Consider the following 6,228-nt stretch of genomic DNA (forward strand, 5'->3'; position numbering starts at 1 on the left):
CATACTTTATTAGTTTTATTTCCACAACAAATTAAAAACAAATATAGGAAAGCTCAAGATTAAAGTTTAATTAACCTAGAAAGAAACTCTCACCAAATAAACACTTTATAACTGAAGATATGGAAGAGGTAAATATTCTACAAAATTTTGTCTTTACGTCATTCTGGAGCAGTGTTTAGTCTTACTGACTTCAAGATATTCATTTTGTTAATATGTCATGTAAATGCTTTACTAAATAATAGTAAAAAATGTGCCAAGTTGGGGCTTTGTGTTCTTCAAATGCAAGCCTTTGCCAAGTTTCCTCATTTACACCAATAACTGCTAATTGCAATATAGTCTTAGTTATTTAAGGTTAAATTGGAGAATATGGACCTTGTTTTGTTTAAAAAAAAACATATTCACATGTAAGATTTTCTTAGTTAGGGTTTTACTGCTGTGAACAGACACCATGACGAAGGCATCTCTTATAAGGACGACATTTAATTGGGGCTGGCTTACACGTTCAGAGGTTCAGTCCATTATTATCATCAAGGAGGGAGCATGGCAGCATCCAGGTAGGCATGGTGTAGGAGGAGCTGAGAGTTCTACATCTTGTACCAAAGTCGAACAGGAGAAGACTGGCTTCCAGGAAGCTAAGATGAGGGTCATGAAGCCTACTCTCACAGTGGCATGCCAAGGCCACAGCCCCAAATAGTGCCACTCCCTGAGCCAAACATCTTCAAACCATCACAAAGACAAATGTAGCAACACACAGTATTTTAGAAACTTTAACTTTGAGATTATTTAAAGATCAAACCCAGTTGTAAAAAATTATTTAGACATGACTTCACATCCCTCAGGCATTCTTTCCAGCAACAAGTGAAGGAGCCAGTTCCATACAAAGTTTCCAGCATGTGGTGTTCTCATCATTTTTTTATTTAAGCATTAGAATAGATGACATTAATCTCATTCGGATTTAATTTATATTTTCTAATGGCTGGTGATATTGGATATCATTTTATGAACTTTTTTACTACTTATGTATTTTCTATGGAGTACTTATTTAAGCTTTTTGAACATTTTGAAAACTTTTTAAAATTCACTTTACATCTTACTCACTGACAGCCTCTCAGTCACCCCTTCCCCACAGCATTTCTTCCACCCTCTTCCTCTTCTCTGAGAGGGTGCCTTACCACCCTGGGTATCCCCCTGAACCTGGCCCAATTTCCTCTGACTTTTATTCCCCCTTATAAGAGAGATTCAAGCATCCTCACTTGTTTCTTTCTTCTTGTTTAACTTCTTTTGGTCTGTGAAGTGTAGATTGTCATTCTGTACTTTATGGCTAATATCTACTTATAAGTGAGAACATACCTGCAAGTCCTTTTTTGACTGGGTTACCTCAAGCAGGATGAAATTCTCAAGTCCCATCCATTTGCCTACAAAATTCATGATGTCCTCATTCATTCTTAATAGCTGAGTAGTATTCCATTGTGTAAATGAACTACATTTTCTGTATCCATTCATCTGTTGTGGGACATCTGGGTTGTTTCCAGCTTCTGACTATCACAGATAAGGTCACTATAAACATAGTGGAACACATGCCCCTGTGGTATGGTGGGGCATCTTTTGGGTATGTATCTAAAAATGGTATAGCTGAGTCTTCAGGTAGCTCTATTTCCAATTTTCTGAGGAATTGGCAGATTGATTTCCAGAGTGGTTGTACCAGCTTGCAATTCCACCAGCAATGGAGGAGTGTTCCTCTTCCTCCACATCCTGGCCCTCATGTGCTGTCACCTGAGTTCTTGATCTTCACCATTCTGATCTCAGAGTTGTTTTGATTTGTCTTTCCCTTATTACTAAGGACTTTGAAACTTTCTTTTAGTGCTTCTTGGCTATTCAAGATTCCTCTGTTGAGATTTCTGTTCAGCTCCGTACCTCAGTTTTTAAAAATTGGGTTATTTGGATTCTTTGTGTCAAATATCTTGAGTTCTACATAAATTTTGGATATTACCTCTTTGTTAGATGTAGGGATGGGGAAGATCCTTTTCCAATCTGTAGGCTGACATTTTCTCCTACTGAGAGTGTCCTTGCCTTACAGAAGCCTTTTGGTTTCATGAAGTCCCATTTATCAGTTGTTGGTCTTAGACTCTGAACCATTGGTGTTATATTCAGGAAATTGTTTCCTGTACCAAGGAGTGCAAGGTTTCCCACTTTCTCTTCTATGAGATTTAGTGTATCTGGTTTTATATTGAGGTTCTTGATACACTTGGACGTGAGTTTTGTGTAGGGTGATAAATATGGATCTATTTGCATTCTTCTACATGTAGATATCCAGGTAGACCAGCACCATTTGTTGAAGATGCTTTTTTTTGACTCTATGATTTTTGGCTTCTTCATCAAAAATCAAGTATCCGTAGGTGTCTGGGTTTGTTTCTGGGTTTTTGATTTGATTCCATTGGTCAATGTGTCTGTTTTTGTACCAATACCATGCAGTTTTTAATACAATTGCTCTGAAGTCCAGCTTGAGGTCAGGGTTGATAATTACTTCTTAATGTTTTTTTATTATTCAGGATTATTTTGGCTATTCTGGGTTTTTTTGTTTTGACATAATGAATTTGCGAATTGTTCTATCAAGGTCTATAAAATGTGTTGGAATTCTGATGGGAATTGCATTGAATCTGTAAGACTGCTTTTGGTAAGGTGGCCATTTTCATTATGTTAATCCTATCTGTCCATGAGCATGGTTGATTATTCCATCTTCTGAGATCTTCTTTGAGTTCTTTCTTCAGAGTCTTGAAGTTCTTGTCATATATATCTTTTACTTACTTGGTTAGAGTTACACCAAGACATTTATATTATTCGTGGCTATTGTGACTGGCACTATTTCCATAATTTCTCTCTCAGCCTGTTTTTTTGGTTGTGTAGAGGAGGGCTACTTATATTTTTCAGCTAATTTTGTATCCAGCCACTTTGCTGAAGGTGTTTATCAGCTGAAGGAGTTCTTTGGTAGAGTTTTCTGGGGTCAATTTTGTGTGCTATCACATCATCAACAAAGAGTGATACTCTGACTTCTTTCCAACTTGTATTCCCTTGATCTCCTTTAGTCGTCTTATTTCCCTGGCTAGAACTTCAAGTACTATATTGAATAGATAGGGAAAGACTGGCCAGCCTTGTCTTACCCCTGATTTAGAAGACTTGCTTCAAGTTTCTATTTAAGTTAGTGCTGGCTATTGACTTGCTGTATGTTGCTTTGATTTTGTATAGATATTTACCTTGGATCCCTGATCTCTCTAACATTTTTGATATGAAGTGGTATTGGATTTGGTCAAAGGCTTTGATTATCTAATAAGATGATCATGTGATTTTTTTTCTTTCAGTTTGTTTATATGGCGCATTACGTTGATGGACTTTCATTTATTGCATCCCTGGGATGATGCCTACTTGATCATGATGGATGATGTTTTTTGATGTGTTCTTGGATTCAGTCTGCGAGTATTTTATTGAGTATTTTTATATCAATATTAATAAGAGAAATTGTTCTGAAGTTTTCTCTCTTTGTTAAGTCTTTGTGTGGTTTAGGTATCTGGATGACTGTGGCTTCATAGGATGAGTTTGGTAGTATTCCTTCTGTTTCTATTATGTGAAATAGTGTGAGGATTATTGGTATTAGCTCATTCAGAAAATCTGGTAGGATTCTGAAGAAAAACCATCTCGTACTGCGCTGTTTTGGTTGGGAGACTTTTGATGACTACTTCTATTTTCTTAGGTGTTATATGGCTGTTTAAATAATTTACCTGATATTGATTTAACTTTGTTATGTGATATCTCTCTAGAAAATTATCCATTTTGTTATGATTTTCCAATTTTGTGGAGTATAGATTTTTTTTTAAGTAGTATCTAGTGATTCTTTGAATTTCCCTAGTGTTTATTGTTCTATCTCTCTTTTCACTTCTGATTTTGTTTATTTGGATACTGTCACTCTATCTTTTGGCTAGTTTGGCTAAGTGTTTGTTTATCTTGCTGATTTTTTCAAAGAACCAGCTCGTGTTTTGGTTGATTCTTTATGTTGTTTTGTTTTTGTTATTGTTTCTAAGTGATTGATTTCAGCCCTGAATTTTTATTGGATAATTTATTTACATTTTAAATGTTATCCCTTTCCTGGTTTCCCCTCCATAAAGCCCCTATCCCATTCTTCCTCCCCCTGTTTCTATGAGGGCGCTTCACCACCCACCCACTCACTCCCGACTCCCTGCCCTGGCATTCTCCTACACTGGGGCATTGAGCTTTCACAGGACCAGGGCCTCTCCTCCCATTAATACCCACCAAGGCCATCCTCTGCTACATATGCTGCTGGAGCCCTGGGTTGCTCCATGTATACTCTTTGGATGGTGGTTTAGTCCCTCGGAGCTATGGGGGTTATGGTTGGTTGAAATTGTTGTTCTTCCTGTGGGGTTGAAAACTCTTTCAGCTCCTTCAGTTCCTTCTCTATCTCCTCCATTGGAGACCCCGCTTTCAGTCCAATGGTTGGCTGTGAGCATCTGCCTCTGTATTTGTCAGGCTCTGGCAGAGCCTCTCAGGAGACAGCCATATCAATTCCTGTCAGCACGCACTTATTGGCATCCTCAATAGTGTCTGGGTTCGGTGACTATATATGACATGGATCCCAGTGTGGGGCAGTCTCTGGATTCAGCTCTGATTTTGATTGTTTCCTGCCTTCTACTCCTCTTTGATGTACTTGGTTCTTTTTTTCCTAGAGCTTTCAGGTGTACTTTTAAATTGCTGGTATGAGAATTTTCTAATTTCCTCATGGAAATACTTAGTGCTATGAGCTTTCCTCTTAGCACTGCTTTCAGGGTGTTTCATGTACTTTTAGGTATGTTGTGCCTTCACTTTCATTGAATTCTAGAAAGTCTTTAGTTGTGGAGAGAGTCGTTCTATTACCATGAGTGTGTAGGCTTCCTGTTTTTCTGTCCAGCTTTAATCCATAATGGTCTGAGAAGATACATAGCATTATGTCAAATTTCTTGTATCTGTTGAGGCTTGGTGTGACTGATTATATGGTAAATTTTGGAAAAGGATCCATGGGGTGCTGAGAAAAAGATATATTCTTTTGTGTGGAGTAAAATATTCTATAGATGCCTGTTAGGTCCATTTAAGCCACAATGACTGTTAGTTTCATTATTTCTCTGTTTAGTTTTTGTGTGGGTGATCTATCAAAGTGTGAAAGTGGGGTGTTGAAGTCTTCCAGAATTAATGTGTGAGGTTCTATGTGCGATTTAAGCCTCAGCAATTTTGTTTTTCAAATACAGGTGCCCTGTGTTTAGGGCACAGATGTTCAGAATTGAGATATCCTTTTGGTAGATTTTTCCCTCGATACTTATGAAATGTCCTTCCCTGTCTCTCATGATTAATTTTGGTTGAAAAATCTATTTTATTAGAGAGTAGAATGGCTACTTTAGCTTGCTTCTTGGGTCCATTTGCTTGAAAAACATTTTTCAGCCCTTTGTTCTGAGGTAATGTCTATCTTTACTGCTGAGGTCTATATCTTGTATTCAATAGAATGATGAATCCTGTTTTCCAGTCCATTCTATGACCCTGTGTCTTTTTTAGGGGAATTGTGTTCATTGATGTTTAGAGATATTAATGACCAGTGATTGTCAGTTCCTGTTTTTCTTTTTTTTTTTTTTAAATAATCTGATTTTTTTCATCTTTATTAACTTGGGTATTTATTATTTACATTTAGATTATTATTCACTTTCCCGGTTTCCAGGTCAACATCCCCATAACCCCTACCCCTCCCCTTCTCTATGGGTGTTCTCCTCCAATCCTACCCCATTACTGCCCTCTCCCCAACAATCATGTTCACGGGGGTTCAGTCTTAGCAGGACCAAGGGCTTCCCCTTCCACTGGTGCTCTTACTAGGCCATTCATTGCTACCATTGCAGTTGGAGTCCAGGGTCAGTCCATGTATAGTCTTTGAGTAATGGCTTAGTCCCTGGAAGCTCTGGTTGGTTGGCATTGTTGTTCACATGGGGTCTCGAGCCCCTTCAATCTCTTCCAGTTCTTTCTCTGATTCCTTCAACAGGGATCCCATTATCAGTTCAGTGGTTTGCTGCTGGCATTCGCCTCTGTATTTGCTGTATTCTGGCTGTGTCTCTAAGGAGCGATCTACATCCGGCTCCTGTCGGCCTGCACTTCTTTGCTTCATCCATCTTGTCTAATTGGATGGCTGTATAATGCATGGGCCAC

This window comes from Rattus rattus, chromosome 1 (assembly GCF_011064425.1).
Source record: "Rattus rattus isolate New Zealand chromosome 1, Rrattus_CSIRO_v1, whole genome shotgun sequence".
Classification (NCBI taxonomy): domain Eukaryota; kingdom Metazoa; phylum Chordata; class Mammalia; order Rodentia; family Muridae; genus Rattus; species Rattus rattus.